The following is a 27,704-nucleotide window of genomic DNA, read 5'->3' as shown; positions in this document are numbered from 1 at the left end:
GCTTGGCCACTTCACCAAGTTATTGTAGCAAGAAGTGTGGCACACCTGGCAGCCATCAGCATTACTTGTTAATTACAGATGTAGCCCCAGTACTTACTAGTTATGTCCACCCCTCCTGGCATGTTTGAAGGACAGTTATTTGTGCTTTCACCCATTAACCTGGTGCACTTGTCCATTCTGGTGCACTGTTGCAACTGCCTCATGTACACAGACAATCCTCCCCTGTAAACTCCAAACACTCAGACCTGTGTGGGTTACCCATATATCACCCAATATGGACATATGCACTCCCCAGCAAAGACTGGACTAGCAGGTCAAGTGGATAAGATCAGCACCTGCACTACACCATGTGGAACATGTAGCTTACCATGACACTCACTTTGACAGCCATGACATACAGTGAATAACCACACACCCACCTTTCCAGAGGCACTCAATGGGCATTTATCCAAACAGCACAGACCAGCAAGGCAGACACCCACTCAGACACCGTGACATGGCACATGCCAAGGGACACATATTTAACCTACACAGTGTGCCCCCATCCTAAGCTCCTAAGGCTAACCACCTTGCACAATACAGTGAATATGGGTAACTCAATACTGTGCCACACACATCCCACTCAATAAGTTGAATATGGAGCAGGTAACAGTCAAATATCTATCACATGTCAGCATCTAACACATGACACAGCCAGTCCTGTCACTCCACAACAGCTACGTGTATCACTTTGTACCCATGTGGGTGTGAATGACTTGGGACATACCTCCTTGGACTACATGACAGGAGACATGGTGAACTCCCTGATTATGCAGTCCATGCAGGTGTGACAGTAGCCCAGTATACTGCTGTCACTCGGAATAATGCTGCAGTACTATCAACAGATTGGTTTATGTGTTATGTGTCCTTCTCAGGGGATCCAGAACCTCTCTGCTTGGGATGACATGATTGACAGAACCCAATGACTTGCCATGGATGTCCTACATCTGTCACCACTGGGTTGCCAGGTACTAGCTAAGTGTCTTGCCACCCCATGTTGCCTTATTAGGCAGTGTTCCTAATGTTATTACCACCATAACAGCTACACATGTATGCAGTCTGAGGGTCATGCTGCTCAACAGTGGACATCTAACTGTCAGGATGCAGTCACTTAGAGCAGTTGTTGGAGTGGAGGACACATGTCTGCTTTAATGGAGAGGTGGTTCACAGCAGCAGACAGCAGACCTCCAGTATCAGGCTATGACGCATTCCACAGCTGTCATCCCCCAAACATGGACCACACCACACTTCCACAGGTGGTGTTGTCACCATATACATTATGGATAGGAACACTTCCAGACTAATATCCCATCATAATGCATTGGAGATACTTCTGGCACAACTGCATTGGGGTAATAGTGAATCCAGACCATAGCCTGCTATGGGTCCACATCTATGTCCTTAGACTGTCAATACACATTCCTCAACACCCTGCCATCGATGAAGGTCCAACACAACAGAGATATAGTACATGTGTCTTCAAGTACCCCTCCATCACCTGGGGAATCTAGTCAAGTGCCAGTACAGTGGCCCAACACTTCTGGGATTCATCATTTCCATTGCCCTAGACCAGCTCATTCTGACCCCTGGTGGAAGATGCAACAACCTTGACCTGTGTTGACCGCTTAAATATGGGACTGTTGATTGTCCATCACTGCACCCATGGCAATGGGAACTAGTTGCATGACTGTGGAATCGTACACATTAGGCACTGTACAAACAGGTACATGAATGCATGGTACTAGCCAGAGCCAACAGAACCCAGACACTGTCCTCCAAACATTGGGAGACAACGTGATGGTCACCTGCCATTACTAAAGTGTACATCAGAGGAGGACACTATTGCAGAGAAAGGTGGTGTCCCATAATTGTTGAACTCCATTATTAGCCTCAAACACAACTTTGGATCCATCATGGAATTCCCAACAGGCATGTATGGCAGCAGGGATGCAGCAGACACTGATGACAGTCACAACAGTCTTTGATAGTTACATCAACAACCTCCACAGCATTAAACACAAGTGCTGCAAGTTACTGCACAATGCTAATACCTATCCTGAGACAACAGATATTGGCCACAGTCTTGGCAACACATTCAGTCCCAGCTTTACCCCTCTTTCTCCCACAAGTGAAGTGCTGAGTAAATGTGTTCTCACATGCTGTATCCCATTTCCATTATAGGTGTCTGTGTGTCACCAGGATGTGGTCCTGCAGTTAGGTCATGGGGTATGACAGTGTGGTAACACATCCACCATGTCATAGGCAGGGTACAGTATGTACATGGTAATACCTGGTCTGTAACATAGTGATTGCATATGCCTCACAGATTATAGGGCTGAGGGTTGTACATAGGTAGATGTTGATCTACATCATCTATTTTAGAATGGAGAATGGTACATGTTCTGGTTTGGACACACCTCTGATTGCTAATAACCACAGCCACAGGGGATATTCATCAACCAAACACACTGGGATTACTATTCACACACATACACACACACACACACACACACACACACACACACACACACACACACACACACACACACACACACAGTATGAGTGCACATATGTAACCCTGACTATGTAAACATGGGTAGAAACAGTCATGTAGTATTCACAATGTTTCCCTCCACAGGTCTTCCAGGCAAGAGAAAGTATAAAGTAGCTATAAGAAGATATAGGCAACCTGCATCACACAGGTTAGGTGGGAACACTGCCACCCTGTCCACCCCAGTTGTACAGGCAGATATGCACATCCACCACACTCCTCCCCTCAGCAATGGTGAGCATGTACATATTGTCTACTGATGGCAACAACAGCGTATCTCCGTGGGGCATAATAACATCAGTGTATGCCTCCTACATGACCTCAGACATGTGCTCAGAGCTCCATCACACCCTCAATCAAACACAGACCTGCCACCATCCACACACCATCCACATGGAAGATGCCCACTGAGAACCCTCTACACAGAAATTAATGGCGGTTAGAGGATTATGCAATCAAGTGTCCAGCATTGGGAGGAATAAGATAGCTCAGGGACAGGCAAGTAATGCAGGCTGCTATGGTCATGATAGTTTGGAGGGTTTTGGTGGAGTGTGGATTATTTGCAAGTAATATCCACTATTGATGTGCATTTTGTCAACCATATGTGGTCCTGTGACCTTTTTCCTGTATATATCTTCCAGGTAACATGCAGAGTGCTTGCCTACCAGCATTCTCTGTTGGGGAAACAGACATCATCACCCAATATGTGATTAGACATTATGCTCTATCATTCTGACAGTGAGCAGAAGATGTGTGGAAGAGGACTGCCCTGTGGAACAGTGTGGTCCACAGGGTAAATGATGCCAGTCTGCACAGCAGAACATATGAGCATGTGCAGCATCAGGCCATCAACCTCAAATGCCATGCCTGTCAATGGGCTGCTGCTGTAGTGAGGGACTGGCTAGCCACAGGTGGGGGCACATCCATTCAGCCCCCCACTGACATTCACCAAGGAGCTGCTCACCACACTTGGGCCATATGCTGAAAGCACAAGCCATGACACTGAGGGAAGCATTGTGGAGGTGGGCTACACACATAAACTGGATGAGGATCATGCAGGTAAGGGCCCAGTGGGGATTAGTACACTAATGTATCAAACATACATGTATCTGTATTGTATCTACATGCATGTGTCAGGTCTGATTGCAGTTGTGGATGGGGTTTTCTAATGTACAGAAGTGCACATCTATGGTGAGGACAGGACATTGTGTATTATTGCAGTTAGTATTGTAGATGTGCAGACATGCTACATACATCCTGTACCAAGGCCACATGTGCATCTGCTGACAATAACTCCCTATCACAACTACCTAGGACCTTCTGGTCTGCATATGGGACAGCAGCCTGAAGCTGGTGAGTATGACATTGTTCTTTTGTTGCCTGACAATATCCCAGGCATGTGAAGTGCATGCAATTTACCATGCACACAACCATCAGTAATAGTTATATTGCTTTATGTAATAGATATATTGCCTGTTGTGCATGTTCACTTGTTCTGGGGGTAACTGTATTGCATCACAGTGGTCACCACTGGGGCCTATCTGATGTAAACTCAACATTCCTGTAGCATACCTCACAACTTGTCAGTGCCAAGAAATCTGGACAGAGGCCAGCAAATTGTGCTGAACAAAGGGCCTAAGGTAAGGTCATGCGTGACACATTACTGGTATATAGTGGTTATAAATTGTGTACACATCCATCTTAAGCTGCAAGGTGTTCCTATTACATACTAATTAGGACCACAACATGACAGTCCACACCTCTTCCACCCTTTAATTTGACCCATAATAGGTACAGTTCCCTTGTAAAACCAAGCATCTAGAGTCATGTATTGTACCTACAAAGGATGGCCACCTGTGAGGGCAGCAGACATCCTATTAGCATGATGTTTCAGTCAGGTATGACACCTCATGCTGCCATGTGCATCAGTGCACTCACCATGCCCTATTTGGCTATAATATCACATACATGGGCATTGTTAAGGCACAGAGACCACTTCCGACCACGTATAGGTTTCAAACATATGCATATTCCAGCCACATCTGTACAGAGGACTGTACAATGGTTTAACCTGCTGCATGTGAGGGAGATGCTGTCACCACACTGTATAAAGTAATGGCAGCCGGAGGTGGTCACCAGCCGTGTATGGTATACACATCAAAATGGTATAAGCCACACATGATATGATCCTCACATATGAACAGTTGCCAGCATTAGGATTAGAACTCATGCCTATCTAAGCATTTTTGCTATAGTGCTACACAGTTATCAGATGCACCACAGAGCTTATAAATTTCCACCTCTTCCAAAGATATCTCTAAGGTGGATGACATCAACAGGTCTACTAAACTGGAGTGAAGGGAAGTGTAAAGGGTAGTATACAAGTCAAAAATGGTATGAATCAGGCAGTACATGATTCACACACACATACATATACACAAACACGCGTGTGCACACACACACACACACACACACACACACACACACACACACACACACACACACACACACACACACACACACTTGCCAGTATTGGAATTAAAACTCCTGCCTATCTAGGTATTTCTACTATAGTGCTATGCAGTTATCAGATGCACCACAGAGCTTATACATATCCACCTCTTCCAAAGGTACTTCTAAGGTGGATGAAATCAACAGGTCTACTAAATTGGAGTGAAGGGAAGTGAAAAGGGTAGTATACAGGTCAAAAATGGTATGAGCCAGACAGTACATGATTCACACACACATACATATACATACACAAATGCACTTGCCAGTACTGGAATTAGAACTCCTGCTTATCTAGGTATGTTTGCTATAGTGTTACACAGTTACTGCACCCGCTACAGAGCTTACTGAACTTTCACATGGTCAATGCTGCTGATAACTGCTCAGGTGTGATAAAGTATCATAGGTGGCAGACAGTCTGCCTTCTGTTCCACCCATACATCATGCTAGTTCTTTCTGTCTTGCACTTCAACTAGCATTATGGCTTGGCCACTTCACCAAGTTATTGTAGCAAGAAGTGTGGCACACCTGGCAGCCATCAGCATTACTTGTTAATTACAGATGTAGCCCCAGTACTTACTAGTTATGTCCACCCCTCCTGGCATGTTTGAAGGACAGTTATTTGTGCTTTCACCCATTAACCTGGTGCACTTGTCCATTCTGGTGCACTGTTGCAACTGCCTCATGTACACAGACAATCCTCCCCTGTAAACTCCAAACACTCAGACCTGTGTGGGTTACCCATATATCACCCAGTATGGACATATGCACTCCCCAGCAAAGACTGGACTAGCAGGTCAAGTGGATAAGATCAGCACCTGCACTACACCATGTGGAACATGTAGCTTACCATGACACTCACTTTGACAGCCATGACATACAGTGAATAACCACACACCCACCTTTCCAGAGGCACTCAATGGGCATTTATCCAAACAGCACAGACCAGCAAGGCAGACACCCACTCAGACACCGTGACATGGCACATGCCAAGGGACACATATTTAACCTACACAGTGTGCCCCCATCCTAAGCTCCTAAGGCTAACCACCTTGCACAATACAGTGAATATGGGTAACTCAATACTGTGCCACACACATCCCACTCAATAAGTTGAATATGGAGCAGGTAACAGTCAAATATCTATCACATGTCAGCATCTAACACATGACACAGCCAGTCCTGTCACTCCACAACAGCTACGTGTATCACTTTGTACCCATGTGGGTGTGAATGACTTGGGACATACCTCCTTGGACTACATGACAGGAGACATGGTGAACTCCCTGATTATGCAGTCCATGCAGGTGTGACAGTAGCCCAGTATACTGCTGTCACTCGGAATAATGCTGCAGTACTATCAACAGATTGGTTTATGTGTTATGTGTCCTTCTCAGGGGATCCAGAACCTCTCTGCTTGGGATGACATGATTGACAGAACCCAATGACTTGCCATGGATGTCCTACATCTGTCACCACTGGGTTGCCAGGTACTAGCTAAGTGTCTTGCCACCCCATGTTGCCTTATTAGGCAGTGTTCCTAATGTTATTACCACCATAACAGCTACACATGTATGCAGTCTGAGGGTCATGCTGCTCAACAGTGGACATCTAACTGTCAGGATGCAGTCACTTAGAGCAGTCGTTGGAGTGGAGGACACATGTCTGCTTTAATGGAGAGGTGGTTCACAGCAGCAGACAGCAGACCTCCAGTATCAGGCTATGACGCATTCCACAGCTGTCATCCCCCAAACATGGACCACACCACACTTCCACAGGTGGTGTTGTCACCATATACATTATGGATAGGAACACTTCCAGACTAATATCCCATCATAATGCATTGGAGATACTTCTGGCACAACTGCATTGGGGTAATAGTGAATCCAGACCATAGCCTGCTATGGGTCCACATCTATGTCCTTAGACTGTCAATACACATTCCTCAACACCCTGCCATCGATGAAGGTCCAACACAACAGAGATATAGTACATGTGTCTTCAAGTACCCCTCCATCACCTGGGAATCTAGTCAAGTGCCAGTACAGTGGCCCAACACTTCTGGGATTCATCATTTCCATTGCCCTAGACCAGCTCATTCTGACCCCTGGTGGAAGATGCAACAACCTTGACCTGTGTTGACCGCTTAAATATGGGACTGTTGATTGTCCATCACTGCACCCATGGCAATGGGAACTAGTTGCATGACTGTGGAATCGTACACATTAGGCACTGTACAAACAGGTACATGAATGCATGGTACTAGCCAGAGCCAACAGAACCCAGACACTGTCCTCCAAACATTGGGAGACAACGTGATGGTCACCTGCCATTACTAAAGTGTACATCAGAGGGAGGACACTATTGCAGAGAAAGGTGGTGTCCCATAATTGTTGAACTCCATTATTAGCCTCAAACACAACTTTGGATCCATCATGGAATTCCCAACAGGCATGTATGGCAGCAGGGATGCAGCAGACACTGATGACAGTCACAACAGTCTTTGATAGTTACATCAACAACCTCCACAGCATTAAACACAAGTGCTGCAAGTTACTGCACAATGCTAATACCTATCCTGAGACAACAGATATTGGCCACAGTCTTGGCAACACATTCAGTCCCAGCTTTACCCCTCTTTCTCCCACAAGTGAAGTGCTGAGTAAATGTGTTCTCACATGCTGTATCCCATTTCCATTATAGGTGTCTGTGTGTCACCAGGATGTGGTCCTGCAGTTAGGTCATGGGGTATGACAGTGTGGTAACACATCCACCATGTCATAGGCAGGGTACAGTATGTACATGGTAATACCTGGTCTGTAACATAGTGATTGCATATGCCTCACAGATTATAGGGCTGAGGGTTGTACATAGGTAGATGTTGATCTACATCATCTATTTTAGAATGGAGAATGGTACATGTTCTGGTTTGGACACACCTCTGATTGCTAATAACCACAGCCACAGGGGATATTCATCAACCAAACACACTGGGATTACTATTCACACACACACACACACACACACACACACACACACACACACACACACACACACACACACACACACACTCCCCAGTACTGAGATCCACAGCTTCATTACTTCATAGGTGTGTAGTAGGTGAATGGGCCTGAAGGCTCTACAAGGCTAGCCCAAGGTAATTCCCTGGCATCAGACCACATGAAAATAGTCCCCAGTGTGGCTCAGGAGTATAGTCACTGGAGTGGTCCCCAGGGGTGGGTATTGTATTCCCCATCCACTCATCCAGATTTGTAATGTGGGTGGCCAGTGATGTGCACTGCTTCCCATGTATGTGATTTTTATTCCATAACATGGAGAGTGTCTGGGTTGTGCACATGTCCCACATGCATGTTCTTTGAAATGTGTAAGTGTGCTTGAGGCCTCTGGGGCATGTTGTGTGGACAGACTGGTATGTTCTCATGTAGCATTCCTGACCTTGTTTGGTGAGACCTGGCTATGTAACTGAGGTAGTGATTGCACCTACATTGACAGCATGATACGGGTATTCATTGGAGTTATTGGCTTCTGTCCATACAGGGCATGTGTATAAGACGTAGTATTCTCTTTGTGGAGTATGTTTGCAGACTCTACATTTGCTGCCGGTGTCCAGTGGGGAACATGGTAAAAGAGCCACTGTACACATTGATTAGGCTACTGAAGGGATTGAACAGGGTGCCACGTCCTTTAACTTGCGGAATAACATACACTCAGTCAGGAGATGTAACACATCAAAGTACTTTCTGTTGTCAGTGGCACTATTGTGGTCAACAGGCATGTAGTCCTCTGCAATTATACCATGGGTACTATCTGTGAGGCAATATGCAGAGGAACTACCAGTTTAGTGGTTGTTGCCTAGGTAAGTGTGTTTGCGTATGATTCATGGGTGGAAAGTGGTCTCTGAGTATTAGAAGGGTTGCCTATATTGTTCACTAATCCATACTGTCACATAGTCATTGCACATGGCCCTAGATATTTAGGGCTGTGGATTGTCTACACCAACCTCTATGGTGTTTGACAACTGTTGGCCTCGTAATGTGGAAATTGGGACATATACTAGGCCCTCAACATAATAATTTAGCAAACTTTCCCCCAATGAATCATGTTATTACACAAACACACTGTCTCCGATGCAGGATACTGATCTCACACACACACACACACACACACACACACACACACACACACACACACACACACACACACACACACACACACACACACACACACTCACTTGCCAGTACTGAGTTGTGAACCCCTATCTAGCTATGTATTACTACTATAGCATTATGCATTTATCACACGCACCATGGAGCTTATAGGATGGATGTTGTCCCAAGGTACTTCTAAGGTGAGGAACATCACCAGCCCTTGTAAATACTGCACTGGATGATGTAGTGGGTGAGAGATTCCACAAAATATTTTACCCTACACACACTTTTACATTTGCCAGGGGTAAAACCCAAACCTCTAACTATCTTTTTGAACCATTATGTTACGCGTTTACAACATGCACCACTGACCTTACATGTTTTAGGTTTGCCAACAGGTACTTCTAAGTTGGATGATATCTGCAGGACTGCTAAAATCAGGCACTGAGATGTGTACTGGGTGTAAATGGAGCCAATATCTTTGAGGTACAGACATATATGTATAGACATAGGTACACATTAACACTTGCCAGGGGTGAGATTGAAACCCCTACCTAGGCAGTTATTGCTACTACATTGCTCCGCATTTATCGCACTTGCCACAGAGATTACATGTTGGAGAGCTCTGCAAAGGTATCTTTGAAAGTGAGGGACATCAGCAGCAGTACTAAAGGAGGGTAAGGGAAGTGTTGTAAGTGTGAATGACCACAAAATCAGGTCTCAACAAGGATAGACACACTCTCTCACACAAACACTCACATTTACACAGTTGCCAGAATCAGGATTGGAACCACTACCTAGCTAGTTTGCTACACTATAGTATGATGCACTTATTGCAAGCACCACGGAGCTTATATGTTGGAAAGCTGTGCAAAGGTATTTTTGAAGGTGAGTGACATCAGTAGCAGTGCTAAATGAGGGGTAAGGGAAGTGTTGTAAGTGTGAATGACCAGAAAACCAGGTCTCTCCAAGGATACACATACTCTCTCACACAAACTCTTACATTTACACAGTTGCCAGGATTTGAACTCCTATCTAACTAGTTTGTTACACTATAGCATTACGCAGTTATCGTAAGCGCCATGGAGCTTATATGTTGAAGAGCTATGCAGAGGCATCTTTGAAGGTGAGTGACATCAGCAGCAGTGCTAAAGGAGGGGTAAGGGAAGTGTTGTAAGTGTGAATGACCACAAAATCAGGTCTTTACAAGGATCCACACAAACTCTCACATTTACACAGTTGCCAGGACTGGAACTCCTATCTAACTAGTTTGTTACACTATAGTATTACGCAGTTATTGCAAGTGCCATGGAGCTTATATGTTGGAGAGTTGTACAAAGGTATCTTTGAAGGTGAGTGACATCAGTAGCAGTGCTAAAGGAGGGGTAAGGGCAGTGTTGTAAGTGTAAAATCAGGTCTCTACAAGGATACACACAATTTCTCACACAAACACTTACACAGTCGCCAGGATCAGAGCTCCTGCCTAACTAGTTTGCTACCCTATAGTATTACGCAGTTATCACAAGCGCTACAGAGCTTCTAGGTGGGAGAGTTGTCCAAAGGTACCTTTGAAGGTGATTGACATCAGCAGCAGTGCTGAGGAAAAGGTAAGGGAGGTTTAGTGAGTATGAATGGCCTCAACCACATTCATCTAGAAACACACACACACACACACACACACACACACACACACACACACACACACACACACACACACACACACACACACACATGCACTCACACACAACTTTACATTTGACAGGACTGAGATTACAACTGCTACATGGATACCTATTTGTACTGTAGTGTTACACAGTTATCACAAGCACCACTGACACTATAGGGCCGAGGGCTAACCAAAGGTATTTCTACAGTGAATGACATCAGCACATCATGTGATATAGGCCTATGGGATGTGTAGTGGGTGGGACAGGCCTCATAATAGGATTCTCTCTGTCGCTGCCTGTCTCTGTGTGTGCATGTTTGCCATATTATATTATGTTGGCCTTAGATATGTGTGTGTATTCCTATCCAATGTGTGTGTGTGAAGTATCAATGGTGTACAAATAGGTGTGTGTGCACAGACAGCTGCGAATAACCAATATCTGTAGTCCACTGTATTGTGAGACATGGGCTTCATTCTCCAAGTGTAGGGGCATGCCCAGTATGGCCTTCTATATTGAGTGTGTGCATCCATTCCAGGGAGGGTTGGACTCCAGTTCAGGGTTCTGTGTGCTACAGCTACACATAGCAAACTGTTTCTGCATGATATCTGTAGACAGGTTGCCAATATGGAGACACAATGGGCTTAACATACAGGGGATACTGTAACTATTGGTGTCTGTGCTGCTTGTGTGACATGTTTGGTTGTAGCATAGATTTTCTGACATATCTACTGTTTTACACTGTGATGTTTCATGTCATCAACTACTGACAGTTATCATGCTTTGCTGACAGTTATTTATCAGGAAATACAAGATGAATGAAGCTGGGACCAATATTCTGAGGCATATAGACTACACATTCTGGCACACACATACCATTTTGGAGGGGTAGCTGCAGACAATGGACTGCTGGTTCTGTGTAAATGGTCCAGCACCTTGTTAGTATGCTGGCTGGGGTTCCCCTCCTTGTGCTTTTCTAAACTTCATGGAATGGCCATATCCTGCTGGGGACATACCTCTCAGCTGTACAGATACACCCAGGTTATCGAGAGGCGGGACTAATATATCTGGTCAGTTTACCTTCACACTTTGGTTTACCAGCGGTTTTGTGGCTATTCATTCATGGGTTTGCAATCAGGAGTAGTATGGGCAGACATTAGAGTTTCAGACTTCACACACTCCATGACATCCATCTTATACACCCCCTTCTGTTATTCTCTCCTCCACCTAACATTATGTAGGCAATATCTCAGAGGTATCCCTATAATTGGGCCTTTATCCCAGTAGTATTTATGGCCTGATCACATTCCTTGCAGTAGGACAGGGGGAGGCATGCTACTGGCATTTGTCAACATGGCCTTGCATTTGTTTTTAGTTTACTGTGTTAGGTTGTTAGTTGGGACCCCCTGACATTCCGTACATTGGCATTATGGGTGAGGCATGGTTCTTTGTCAGAGGACTGTAGGCCATTTGAGAGTGCTGCAGGCCATCCGTTACTGCATTTCTACATGGCATTGTGTGTGTGTGGGGGTGCACACCTGCAGACTTTAACACTTGAAATGGTTGTACTGGTATTTCGGTTACTCTGTTGGCTTCCATTTCATATTGTATTGTGACCTATCATGCAGACAGGAGGCATATCAGTGAGTGCACATGTTACATCTTAATGGCATATTTCAGCTTCAGACTTCCTACCCTTCAGAACTAGAATGCAACTGCCAGACCTGTTGTAGTATGTCTGTGTAGGTCTGGTGAGGGCTGTTCACCATTGCCATCATTTGGAGGCCTTAGCCCAGCCTTTCTTTATGGTTATCTACATCTGTCCTGCTGTGTGAGGCTGGTGGTGGATATGTGACCCTCACTGACATCCATGCTTGAGACCTATTGACACCCACAGTTCTTTGGGCCATCACATGTACTGCAGTGGGGGTTGTCACCTTGTGTAGTGCTGCTTAGTATGTTGACACCAGTATTTGTTATGAATTTCCTCCTGTCCAATATAGTTGTCTGCTGCTAACCCATTCAGCCATCCAGTTCCCTTGCATGCTTGCATCCATATTATACATACAAGTATGAGAACATACTACTCCATTCAGTAATTGATAGGAAGAGTGACTTACCTTGTTGCTGGGCCTGTACTGAGGACAGTGCTGGAGGGCTGACTATGTTGGATGCACATAGTACACTCCCTATATATGGTAAAGCTCAGGTAGTGTCATGTTTGGCATCCCTTTTATTGTATGTGTGAGTCAGAGGGAGGTATCAGTCCCTGGGTCCCTACAGTGTCAGTGTGTGTGCTATGCGTTGCCTCTTTGCCAAGGCCTGGGCATACTGTGCATGCCTCCTTCTGCCTACAGGGGCAGGCTCAGAATGTTCCTCCTCCAAGTCCCTCTGTGCCTGTGCTGGCCTTGGCAATGGTAGGGGGATGTATGGCTCTGCCCCGTGCTGTTTCTGCTGCAGCTGTTTCCACAGAATCATATTGTGCAGCATGGCACATACTATGAACATTTGTGTACATGTAGCTGGGGAGTACTGCAAAGCTCCACTGGATATGTCAAGGCAGCAGAACCATGACTTGAGCATCCCAAACACACGCTCTACAATGGTCCTGGTTTGTGCTTGTGCCTCATTATGGTGTTCTTGTTCAGGTGTGTGTGCATTTCTGATGGGTGTCATCAGCCACGGCTCCAGTGCATAACCAGCATCCCCCACTAGATGGCCATATGGGATGTCCCCCCTGACAAACTCCTGATGCAGCTGTGAGCAATGCCAGATGTGGGAGTCATGATAGCTTCCAGGGCTGCCAGCACACACATATTCATGATAATGCCCTGCGCATCGCACACAACCTGACACTGATGGAGGGGAAGTCCTTGCGGTTTATGTCGACCTTGCCCCGCTCAACAGGTGGTGCTTTGATGTGGATGTGCGTGCAGTCTAAAGCACCAACTACCTCAGGGTATTCTGCTATACGGAGGAAGATGCACATACATTTGTTCAGCACTTCACGGGCAGTGGGGAAATATATGTGATCATTGGCATGTTGTGTCATGGCATCCAGGAACTGGTGGAGTACCCTGGATGCTGATGCCTGTGAGACCCCCATGATTTCCCCAGTTGGTCTTCGGAAGGCACCTCTGGCTAGTATTCTTAAGCCAAGACATACCTTGGTATCCACTGAGATGGGTTCCCCTCTATTAGCTCTGTGTGTAAGGTGTGGCCAGCACAGCTCAATGATTTGCTCTAGAATGTCCCAGTCCACTCTATAGTGCTCTACTATCTCCAGCTCATGTAGGCCCTGATTGGTTACCCTGGGTCTGTACACTCTTCTCCTCCTCCTCACTGTGTGTCGGTTGTCAGCATTCTCCTACTCACCACCCTCAGTCTCCAGCACATATTGATGGAGTAAAGCAGCAGCAGCCTCTAACATTTTTAGTTAGTTTTGCAGTTAAAAATCCCCCGTCTGTATACACCGGTGGTGTAGAGTTTGTGGGGAAAAAGCAGTCTGTAGGGTGTTTGCATAGTTTATATTAGTGTGCTTTGCTGCTGCATGTGTAATTGGTTGATTCTGATACATTCCACCTGCCAGCTTTGCTAGTTCTCCTTGATTGCCTTCCTACTGCTGTTTCCCCTTCCCAGTTCCAACGTATTTAAGCTCCGAGGCATGCCGCACATACCCAGTGCTCAAATGTAAACAGTGCTGCCATTTTCTCTTTTTTTCTTTTTTCTTTTTTGTTTAAATCCCATTGCGCAGTGCACACACCCATTTAGTCTGTATACACAGTGCTGAGGCACATCTGACACACCCCCTTCCTTCCTTAGCTGTGCTTAGTTAAGGGCAAACATGGGCCACAGAGCTCCAACATGCTTACAGGAAGTATGACACACCCCTTTATGAAGTCATTCAACTCTTACACTTGCACTGTTGTATTGCTGCATCTACACAGTTAGGTACAAGCTGACATTTTGTGATTCAGTATAACTTCCCTCATTTACATACCCCAGTATGTAGGTCATTAGTTACTGCACTAAAATGGACCCTTTCCCCTTGACAACCAGTGCTCCCTGGTATTGTTTACATTCTGCATGCCATTGACTATAATGGCAAAATGCAGAATTAACTTAAAATTGACTTTTCTCATTTTTTTTAATTTTCGGGACAATCCCATTTGTGCACCTCTGCCCTAAGCTTAAATGGCCATGATCGGCCAAAAAAAAAAAGTGTAATTTAAAAAAAATAATAAACTGTTATTAATTCCAATGGCCTTATATTTGGCAACAGATCAACAAAATTGCTGTATGCAGATGATGTGGCATTACAGCAGCAAGAACGTCAGCAAAGGATAAGAGAATGTAAAATTGAAAGCACATGGAATGAAGCTGAGTACAAATAAGACAGCTGTAATGGCAGAAAATGGGAGAAATCAAATGGAAATGAAATCAGGAAAGACCATATATGGTGGTAAGGACAAACAGATTTACAGGATGCCCACCTTCTGTAATTCTTTTTTGTCATATACCAGCTGTCACCTTTTCCATCAAAAGAAGGGGATTGTGAAAAGCCAGCTTATCAGGATTTCTCATCTGACATGTGATAACAAAATCTGTTTAACACGGTTTGACACCCCCAGTTCTATATTTTTAGAAAGAGGGCATCCTGAAACTCTTTTTGATAATCTTCAGAAGGATGTGTGGGCAGACAGAGACAATAGGTATGCACCTGTTATTAGATATGGCCTTGATAATATTAAAAGACAAGATGAATGATAATGATACATATGGCTCCACCAAAATGATCTTACATTACTCATTGGCCTCTTAAGACATCCAAAAAGTGGTGTGGAGAAATTGGGCCATCTAACATTGTGATGAAGGACTTAAACAAAGTCTTCCTGATTTCCCTTCATTCAAACAGTTATAGGAGAAACCAATTGTTTCCAAACTGACCCATGGATTATGACAAAATGTGGATGTGGCCATCAGTGCACTTAAAACCAGCTATGAAGGTGACATAATGGAAAAAAATGGGGATATGAACATCTGTGGTACGTTCAATTGCCAATCAGAGAAGATAGTTTGATGTCATGCCCTGTCTTCTATATTGGTAAGGCTAAAAATGCACTCAACAAAAGGATATAATGACACTATTATAGTATATCCAAAAGGGACATGAAGAGTGCTTTGACAAGGCATGCTTGTACATGCTCCAATTTCAAGACGTTCACTTTTTTAGGGGCTTGAACAGGTGGAGGAAGGTGCCTTTGTTGAAGATTGGAAAAACAAACTTCTACATTGTGAGATATATTGACAGCTGGTTTTAGACGCAGCAAATCCACCTGGATTGAATGACTATATTTCCATTGCTGGTGAACTTAAAAGAAAAGACAACATACTTTGAGCAAAATTTTACAACTGTAATGGCTTCCTGTAGTATTTTGACATTCTAGATTTGAATGAAGTACTGAGTCAAGTGCACCTTGAAACCAATAAAAGGCGACCTCGGTAGAAAGAAAAGGCGTGCCAGTCACTAATGCACCAATGGAACACAATTTATTGTAGAAAAACACAAAAAACACGAAACTGAAAATAAAAAAGTTAAGCGCTTTCACTCATACCCATGAGCTTCATCAGAACAATTCCACACTAACAATTCATTGTTTAAATACTATAGATTGGCGCCAAAATAGAACTTATTTCATTCCTTAAAGGGGTAACGTAATTTTGCTTGCAAGTGACGATCTCATTAAACTGTCTAAATATAGTATTAATATTCACTTGCTGACACTGCAAGGACCATTAAACCATAACCTGGCTTGGACTCAATATATATTTACTTGCAATGTAATTGATAATACAATTGATGCATAAAAACATATTGAATGGAAGATGTAATGTATAAAAAAACACAATATATAAAAAACTAATTATAACCCATTTAAATGCATTTCCTAATAATACTGAATAAATATGAACTGTGAATACCTCGTACATGTTAAATGTAATGAATGTATGTTATAGAACATTATATCTAACTGACTGGGGAACGGTGTTATTAAATAGTTTTTTGAATTTGACAACATCAAATCATTAAAATTTTAAAATTGTTGAACAATGTTAAAAATGTTGATAATAATAATAATAATCAATTAATAATAATCAATTAATATAAAAATGGATATGATGTTGTGATACATAAATTCATAAGCAATAAATAAATAAATATACTGTATATAGTATAGCAATAAATAAATAAATATACTGTATATAGTATTGTAATAAATATAAGTATTTTAAATATATTAAATATATTAAAAACTCCATAACACTGTAAGATACTGTTGAAACCATAAATATGTGGTCTAATCAGGTTCATTTATCTATTGTCCCATTCAAGGATGGGTTTACAAGAAATAAAATCATTGAGACCTGGGGAAATAGCTGCATTAAGGTATAGCTGCCACCAAACTTCCTTGTAACTTAACAGTTTCTTTTCATCCCCACCTTTGGGATTCTTGTTAATTAAATCTAAAATACCAAATTTAAATCTGTGATTATTTCCCTTCATCTCTACATGCCTATATAATGCATTATTACAATCTTTTCAAGATATACTGTAAGTGTGGTCATAAATTCTCTTCTTGAAGTTCCTTTCAGTTTTTCCCACATAATAACTTGGGCATATTTCACATTTGGCAATGTAAATAACCATCCTTGTATTGCAATTACCTTCTTCCAATTTTACAATTGTGCTGCCATTGTTAAAATTTTTTAATTTGTGTCCTTCAAAAATGTATTTACATTGATTACATTTGCCACATTTTCTAGTACCTTTTGATATTTGATTTGTCCTTAGTTTTCTAGAATGTCCCTGATCGTGATTGCTATATTCTAGAAATTTCTTCATGTTATTTCCCATCTTGTATACCACCCCGGGTCGGTTTCCCACCACTTTACCTATATTGGGGTCAGAATTCACTACAAACCAAAATTTGTTAACAATTTCCATAATCTTGCCCGATATCGGACTATATGTTAATATAAAAGATTTTTGGTGTGTGTTGCTGTCAATACCCTCAAAGGTAGATTTAAATTCTTTCTTGTCAAACAAACCTGAGCCTAACAGGGGTTTGTATTTCAAACCCCATTCACTTGACACATGTTTCCCTATATTATCCAAAATAGTTGATGGATAGTTCCTTTCTTTGAACAAATTAGTAATATATTTAATTTCATCTTGCATGTCCTGTGCATTAGAGGTCATACGAGCAGCACAAATGCATTGTCCCTTGAAAATATTCTGTTTCATTTTAGTGGGATGGAAACTATCATATGCTAAATAATCATTGGAAAAAGTTTTTTTCCTATGTATTCTGGACTGTAAGCTGTCATTGTGTACGTATATGTAGGTATCTAGATATGCCAAACCTTTGTTGTTCAAATTGCATGTAAATTTCAAGAAATTACTACTGTTGTTCAAAAATTCCATGAAGGTGTCTAATTCTTCTTTCGATCCTTCCCATAATATATATATATATATATATATCATCCAGAAATCTTGAATAATGAAGGATTTTGCTATAATGCGTACTTGGGAATAGACATGTTTCTTCCCAGTCAACCATGACAAGATTGGCAAATATGGGTGCACACGCAGCTCCCATTGCTACCCCACTTGTCTGTTTGAAATATTCTCCTTCAAAATATATGAAATTGTTGTCCAGGACTATGTTCATAAACTCCATTATGAGGCATGTTTCATCCCATGTTAATGTTGCATGTTTTCTTATACTGTTGCAGAATGCATCAAGTCCTTCATTTTTGGGAATACTAGAAAATAAATCAATCACATCAATTGTGACAAAAAATGCTCCTTCTTCCAATTGTGGACAGGATATTTGCTTAAAAATTCCCATGAGTCTTTCACCATATAAGGAATATTGTTGTAAATTGACTTTAGAATAATGTCAATATATTTCCCTATATAGTATGTTTTGGAATATTTTCCTGACACAATGGGTCTGAAAGGGGGGTCAGATGTACTTTTGTGTATTTTGGGTATCCCTATAAAGTTAGCCATGATAGGAATTTTCACTTTCAAGTAGTCATATACAATATTAGAAATTCTTCCATCAATTAGAAATTCTTCCAGATAGGAATCTATCCTACTATATGAGATATTCACTTCGTTGATTGAAATAGTTTCGTAGTTCCCTGAATCATGAAGAATGTTGTACATCTTCATTGTGTATTGCAATTTGTCATATATAACCACTATACTATACTTCTGACTATCATTCCCTACAGGAAAGGAATAATCAGTATGTACACAAACATGTGGATAGTAGTACGGAATTTAATACTGATGTATACCATTTTTACAGGGAACCAAACACACAGAATCCACCATATTGGAAACAGGAATGGAAGCAACAGGGAGGGTATGGGAGAAAGCACTATCCCAAAAGGAACTGGGAGGAGAAAAGAGAGTGGAACAAGTATTAATAAGATCGTGCTCATCTCAGGATTCTCCTAAAGGGAAGGAGATTAATGACACAAATGTTATATCAGTGGAGGACAATATACATTCTTTTGACAACTTTAAAATTTATAACTTTTCAAGTTTGGAAATCAATCATGGTCATTTTAAATTGTTAGCAAAAGGTATGAAGTTTATCTCCACCCCCAGATTTAATTTGGTTGATTGTTTATGTGAGTTGAAGAAATTCACAAGGAAAATCAATCTGGGTATATTTTTCAACAACAAACCGGTATCCAACAATAATTTCAATCAAGTGGGGAATGATAGTCAGAAGCAAGAGGAAGATTTTAGAAAGAAAAGTTCCTTTATACCCCCATACCACCCCAGAGTTGATGTTTATGAGAAAGTTGTAGCTAAAGAAATTTATTCCTTACATCACAACAGGGAAGCTTATGAGGCCAACAACAACTTAACTGACCAGGAGAGAAATACATTGGACTCCTTAACACTTAATTCTACGATAAGAGTTATGAAACCTGACAAAGGGGGAGGGGTGGTTATATATGACAAATTGCAATACACAATGAAGATGTACAACATTCTTCATGATTCAGGGAACTACGAAACTATTTCAATCAACGAAGTGAATATCTCATATAGTAGGATAGATTCCTATCTGGAAGAATTTCTAATTGATGGAAGAATTTCTAATATTGTATATGACTACTTGAAAGTGAAAACTCCTATCATGGCTAATTTTATAGGGATACCCAAAATACACAAAAGTACATCTGACCCCCCTTTCAGACCCATTGTGTCAGGAAAATATTCCAAAACATACTATATAGGGAAATATATTGACATTATTCTAAAGTCAATTTACAACAATATTCCTTATATGGTGAAAGACTCATGTGAATTTTTAAGCAAATATCCTGTCCACAATTGGAAGAAGGAGCATTTTTATGTCACAATTGATGTGATTGATTTATTTTCTAGTATTCCCAAAAATGAAGGACTTGATGCATTCTGCAACAGTATAAGAAAACATGCAACATTAACATGGGATGAAACATGCCTCATAATGGAGTTTATGAACATAGTCCTGGACAACAATTTCATATATTTTGAAGGAGAATATTTCAAACAGACAAGTGGGGTAGCAATGGGAGCTGCGTGCGCACCCATATTTGCCAATCTTGTCATGGTTGACTGGGAAGAAACATGTCTATTCCCAAGTACGCATTATAGCAAAATCCTTCATTATTCAAGATTTCTGGATGATATATATATATATATATTATGGGAAGGATCGAAAGAAGAATTAGACACCTTCATGGAATTTTTGAACAACAGTAGTAATTTCTTGAAATTTACGTACAATTTGAACAACAAAGGTTTGGCATATCTAGATACTTACATGTACGTACACAATGACAGCTTACAGTCCAGAATACATAGGAAAAAAACTTTTTCCAATGATTATTTAGCATATGATAGTTTCCATCCCACTAAAATGAAACAGAATATTTTCAAGGGACAATGCATTCGTGCTGCTCGTATGACCTCTAATGCACAGGACATGCAAGATAAAATTAAATATATTACTAATTTATTCAAAGAAAGGAACTATCCATCAACTATTTTGGATAATATAGGGAAACATGTGTCAAGTGAATGGGGTTTGAAATACAAACCCCTGTTAGGCTCAGGTTTGTTTGACAAGAAAGAATTTAAATCTACCTTTGAGGGTATTGACAGCAACACACACCAAAAATCTTTTATATTAACATATAGTCCGATATCGGGCAAGATTATGGAAATTGTTAACAAATTTTGGTTTGTAGTGAATTCTGACCCCAATATAGGTAAAGTGGTGGGAAACCGACCCGGGGTGGTATACAAGATGGGAAATAACATGAAGAAATTTCTAGAATATAGCAATCACGATCAGGGACATTCTAGAAAACTAAGGACAAATCAAATATCAAAAGGTACTAGAAAATGTGGCAAATGTAATCAATGTAAATACATTTTTGAAGGACACAAATTAAAAATTTTTAACAATGGCAGTACGATTGTAAAATTGAAAGAAGGTAATTGCAATACAAGGATGGTTATTTACATTGCCATATGTGAAATATGCCCAAGTTATTATGTGGGAAAAACTGAAAGGAACTTCATGAAGAGAATTTATGACCACACTTACAGCATATCTCGAAAAGATTGTAATAATGCATTAGATAGGCATGTAGTGATGAAGGGAAATAATCACAGAGTTAAATTTGGTATTTTAGATTTAATTAACAAGAATCCCAAAGGTGGGGATGAAAAGAAACTGTTAAGTTACAAGGAAGTTTGGTGGCAGCTATACCTTAATGCAGCTATTTCCCCAGGTCTCAATGAATTTATTTCTTGTAAACCCATCCTTGAATGGGACAATAGATAAATGAACCTGATTAGACCACATATTTATGGTTTCAACAGTATCTTACAGTGTTATAGAGTTTTTAATATATTTAATATATTTAAAATACTTATATTTATTACAATACTATATACATTATATTTATTTATTGCTTATGAATTTATGTATCACAACACCATATCCATTTTTATATTCATTGATTATTATTAATTGATTATTATTATTATTATCAACATTTTTAACATTGTTCAACAATTTTAAAATTTTAATGATTTGATGTTGTCAAATTCAAAAAGTATTTAATAACACTGTTCCCCAGTCAGTTAGATATAATGTTCTATAACATACATTCATTACATTTAAGATGTACGAGGTATTCACAGTTCATATTTATTCAGTATTATTAGGAAATGCATTTAAATGGGTTATAATTAGTTTTTTATATATTGTGTTTTTTTATACATTACATCTTTCATTCAATATGTTTTTATGCATCAATTGTATTATCAATTACATTGCAAGTAAATATATATTGAGTCCAAGCCAGGTTATGGTTTAATGGTCCTTGCAGTGTCAGCAAGTGAATATTAATACTATATTTAGACAGTTTAATGAGATCGTCACTTGCAAGCAAAATTACATTACCACTTTAAGGAATGAAATAAGTTCTATTTTGGCGCCAATCTATAGTATTTAAACAATGAATTGTTAGTGTGGAATTGTTCTGATGAAGCTCATGGGTATGAGTGAAAGCGCTTAACTTTTTTATTTTCAGTTTCATGTTTTTTGTGTTTTTCTACAAGAAATTGTGTTCTGTTGGTGCATTAGTGACTGGCACACCTTTTCTTTCTACCGAGGTCGCCTTTTATTGGTTTCAAGACATTCTAGATTTGTTTTTAGCCATTTTTACTTGATTTAATGTGAAAGTTTTTTGGTGTGTGTACACCTTTAAGAAATTTCCTGAGTTTTGTTCAGCCTGTCTTTTGATTGACAAATCTTAGGGGTGTGGTTTTGCTTCTCTCAGCTCTTAATTTCAGTGTTTAGAGGAGTTTTCATGGTTCTGAAGAAGTCTATGTTTGGACAAAAGCACTTAACCATGAATTGCAGTGGTTTTACCAAAACAACAGCAAATTGTAGTGGTTTCTACTGTTTTTGGATTCATTTGCTGTGATTTTTGCTTCCTTGTCAGTTGTTTGTTCATGCCAATCAATTGGTTAATGACAGTTATAAAAGTGTAAGTTGCATAAAAAGATTTATAATGTTTAAGAAATTAGAAATGATGGAAGTCATTGTTTTGTAGTTATGTTAGACCCAAAATTGAGTACAAAATAACAATATGAAAACCTTATAAGAAAATAAGCATGAGTAAACAGGAAAGAGTACAATGTAAATATAGCAAGGGCATTCGTGAATGTGAAAATTTAAGTTATGAAAGACTAAAATAGCTGAATTTGTATAGTGTCTCATATAAATATTAAAGAGGAGACCTTATTCAGCTATATGTAGGACATTTAGAGACAAGTACCTCTGGGAATGTTTGGCGTTATCAAAAAGTAGTTGAGAATCATCAGACGATCTATGTAGAATTAATAAATGTATCAGATGTTGATGGATTATTAAGATAAGGGTATAACTTTTACCAGCATGTAGTGGTTTGTTACATGAATCCCAATATGCATAGGTATTTCATGTATTGTGTTTGTTGGATGAGAAAGGTTATTTTTTTTTATTTATGAAACTAGCATTTTTACTTTAATTCTATCAGCACTGAATAAAGAGAAGAATATGAGTTTTACTGTAATTATCCTATAGGTGGTTTCTGGCACCATATTTTTTCAGCTGTAATTCAAGGTGTGAGCATGTTTTTCCACATAAAGGTGTAAATTTGCTCAGTGTATTAAGAAAAACTCTGAATGAAATAAGAAGTAGCATCATCCAAAGGAATGTTTATGAAGAGAAGACAAGTGAATATTATTCTCTGCAAGGTTGACAGCAAAGAATAAGGAGATGCATTAATGTTGCAAATTAAAATAAATCGTTGAAATGTTGGGGATCTTAACTGGATTTAAAATAACAGAAACAGGTATGTGATCATTAATGAAGACTGATATAATACCTGAGAAAACAAAGCTTTTAGATGATGATATTAATATTCAGGCCAGTATTGTATATTTACCACTTTTTTTCTTGTATGAGTTGTTTATTTTTTTAATGTGTTTTTGCTTATTTGTTTGTTTTTGATTACCAGGTCATCCATCTGGTCTTGTGACCCATTTTCATTCAACAACCAGAAACCAGAAAGAAGAGTGGATCAGAAAATCAAGATTCCAGTCAGTGATGAAATCACTAAGGATTATCATTTCTGATTTATGGTTTATGTCAGCCATTGCAAAGCTTCTTTAGCTACAGTTTCATTTGTTTAACAAGAAGTATTTTATACAGGCAATTATAAAGAGCTTGCAGCAAGGAAAATCCCCAAAACACGTTTGGCAAGCATTTAAAAGAAACAAGCACAGCTTTACCAAAAAAAAAAAAAAAAAAAAAAAAAACGAGGAAACTAAGGTGCTCAAATATACTTCTGAATGCTTTAATACTGACTGTTTTAAAGGTCAAAAGCATATTTGAGCTGCTGAGTTTCCTCGATTTTTTATGATGCTTTGCTTGTTTATTAATTGTAAAGAGCTTGCTGTTTTTATTGTTTATATTGCTTAAAATAGATTCCAGTGAGGAGAGCCATGTATCTGAGCTTTAGAGAGCTAACAAGAAAGGGTCTGTATTATTTCCGTGAAAGACATCATCATCGAATCCCTGTTCATCGACACAACTACATTAAATGCTGCATTCAGCAAACTATCGCTACATCAAAGTTTTTCTCTGGGAAAGTAACTAGGTGGCAGGCATTGTGAATTAGCCCTTTTCCCCACTGTGCTGTGATCTCAGAGTTGATATATATATATATATATATATATATATATATATATATATATATATAAGTAGGGGGGTGTGGGGGTTCTGAAGCCCACCTTCATGAGTGTAAAATTATGTAGTTCATATTCCGGTTGCTCTGCTGTCCAAGTAGTTTCTTTCCTTAGGAAAGAAGTTCAGTGATTGTAATGTTATCTGAATGACTCTTCGATGGGTACTGATCGATAAATAGGGATTTGATGGAGACGTCCTTTGCGGAAATAATATAGACCCAACAAGAAAGATTGCCTCCACAAATTATAGCAACTCTACCACCTTTGTGAAGTTGGTAATTTCTAAGGAGGCACAATACTGCTACTAGTTTCTTAATATCTCTGTGACTGCTAAGATGTCTGACATATATAATGTTATCTACCTATAAGCAATGCACATTTTATTTTTAATAAAATAAAAACACAGATGACAACTGCCATGCACTAGAAAAATAAAAATAAAAACAAACCAAGTGTAACATGGTTGAAAACTTTATTGACTGGTGCCAGGAATAAACACTTGCATCTGAACATAAAATACTTCATCAGATTCCACTGAAAAATCCATGCATTCAGACTTATATAACTATTAAAATATCACATGGCCATCCTCATTAAAATTAAAAAAAAAAAAAAAAAATATATATATATATATATATATATATATATATATATATATATATATATATATATATATATATATATATATATATATATATATATATATATATATATATATATATATACATACATACATACACCTAAAAATGTTCATGCACAAAATACCTATAAAACTTCTTTGTAACTTGAATGAAGCTTCTACTAAAATATCTGCAGAAAATTTCCACTATATAAAATAAATATTATTTGTTCATGTTTAACCTCTGTCTTTTCAAGATACATTTAAAATTAAAATGGTCATTATGTACATGATCTATAGGACACCAAGGAATTTGAATGGCAGGTACTATTAAATGCTGTTGTAGATCATGGACTAAATGACTTTTTAGCCCTTTTGTATTTTTCCACAGTGTAAAAGTTGGGGCAGTTCGAGTTTTAGTTGTTTCTTTCCAGGGTTAGGGAAAATGTTACTGGTGAGTAAGTCAATTGGCAATGATAAATATATAGTAAAAATGTAATACCTGACCATGTGAATATATGTATTTTTTTCTTTTAAGAATTAAGTAGTAAGCAATTAATATTAGGCAAATGATTTTTATATTTGGTTGAACAGTATTATAAGATAGGTAAGTCAGTGACAAAGAGAATTTTTATGTGTCCAATGAACAGTGGCAGATTTAGGGTATGAACATTCTTATGACTGAGAATAAATTAAGTAAGCAGTCATCTGATGACTTTTTCTGAAAAAGGCTGTATTGGACCATACTGGTTATACCCAGATGTTGTGCTATTAAATATAACACAAAAAGCACAACATCTTGTTATTGAACACGTATCCAGAGCTCTTAAAATATTTCACTTTTAAAGATTTGCCTTGGAACGTAATAGACTATGTTGACACTTAAAAATAACTAGGGTGTTGGCTTGATCCAATGTTAAATTTCATCAAGCATGCAAAAAACATTAGTAACTGCATTCTAATAAAACTTATGGACAGCTACAAAATCATGAATCTGCTTGTTCAATATCCCAAAACACCAACCATAAAAATTCTCCTACACAAATTGGAATATGCTTTTCCTCTGCTTATTTTAGCCTTACTTATAACACCTGTCTCCAACAAACCGCATTAAAAAATAACCAGATATACCACTCTTGGAAATCCTAGGAACTATCACTGTAACTCATTACAAAATATCATCTACTTACCACAACTTCTATCCACATTTACTTATAAAGTGCTGCATGGAAATTTCTGCTCCACCCAGCCAGGCCATAAACTGAAAATAGCTGCTTATTGCTAATCACTTATATCCACCAGTGAATAGTTGTTTGCACTCATTCAGTCACCATGATTTCCTTCACAGAATGTGTCTTTTTAAAACCATCTTTGCCACTTGAAATTTGTTCCCACCTCACATCTGAAATTCCAGAGAATTTCAGTCCTTCAAAACAGAGCTTTAGAGCACTTAAAGGAAATGTTAAAATATGTTTTTTAAGAGCTAACATTGTTCAAGAAATACCTAATAGTTTTAGAATATGCAGTATATATTGGTACTATTTCTCATTTGAATCATATAGTCATTGTGCATAGCATATGTTTAAATGTATCTTTAAAGAAGGATACATGAATATGTTCAACAAATGTATCTTTAAAGATGGATACATGACTATATTCAACTGTTAAATGACTGAATATGTGTATTTAGACTCCATTAACTGGGAGAGGAATCTATTTCAATACACCACTTGTTCAGTATTGTTCCTTATCCAAGAAAGATGCCTGGGTATAAAGCAAAGTTAATTGGCTTCAACAATTGATTAAATAATTGGCACCATTCCAGATGGGGGTGGGTGATCCTGTATATATGAACAAAGCTCAAGATGCTCAGCAGTCCTACTTGCTTCACACAAGATGGCCAGCACCTCTCCTTCCAAGGCATTTGAATACTGGCTCTTTGCTGCCCCCTTAGCACTTTTTTTAGGCAGAATCCAGCTAAAGGAACTTCCAGTGTAACAAATATATCAAACTCAAAAAATGATCATATTAAGGTGGTGCTGCACAATGCCAGATATCTCTACAACAAATTGCCTGATGTTAAGGTTCTCCTGCATTTGGAGCATATCCATATTTGTGCAATTTCTGAGACACAGTTTAAATATAAAGAAGGCACTCCCCCCATACCTGGGTTTTGCACCTACTGTGCTTTCAGGCTTGTAGGCAGCTATGACAACATTTCCATATTTGTTAATGACCATATCACCTCCTGGAAGATTCATAAAGACCC

General features: G+C 39.5%; 1 long non-coding RNA gene across 1 annotated transcript in view; it reads left to right on the top strand.

Annotated features, from left to right (window-relative positions):
* LOC122800184 overlaps nucleotides 1-25,395 on the top strand; it is an 85,952-nt gene extending 60,557 nt beyond the window's left edge. Inside the window, exon 3 of the long non-coding RNA XR_006364547.1 lies at nucleotides 24,087-25,395. This is a non-coding gene — a long non-coding RNA (uncharacterized LOC122800184). The remainder of the gene's footprint in view (nucleotides 1-24,086) is intronic.
* The last annotated feature ends 2,309 nt before the right edge of the window (nucleotides 25,396-27,704 follow it).

Source organism: Protopterus annectens, chromosome 4.part0 (assembly GCF_019279795.1).
Source record: "Protopterus annectens isolate FY-2018-M chromosome 4.part0, PAN1.0, whole genome shotgun sequence".
In the NCBI taxonomy this organism is placed as follows: domain Eukaryota; kingdom Metazoa; phylum Chordata; order Ceratodontiformes; family Protopteridae; genus Protopterus; species Protopterus annectens.
This window is presented reverse-complemented; position numbering and strand designations above follow the sequence as displayed.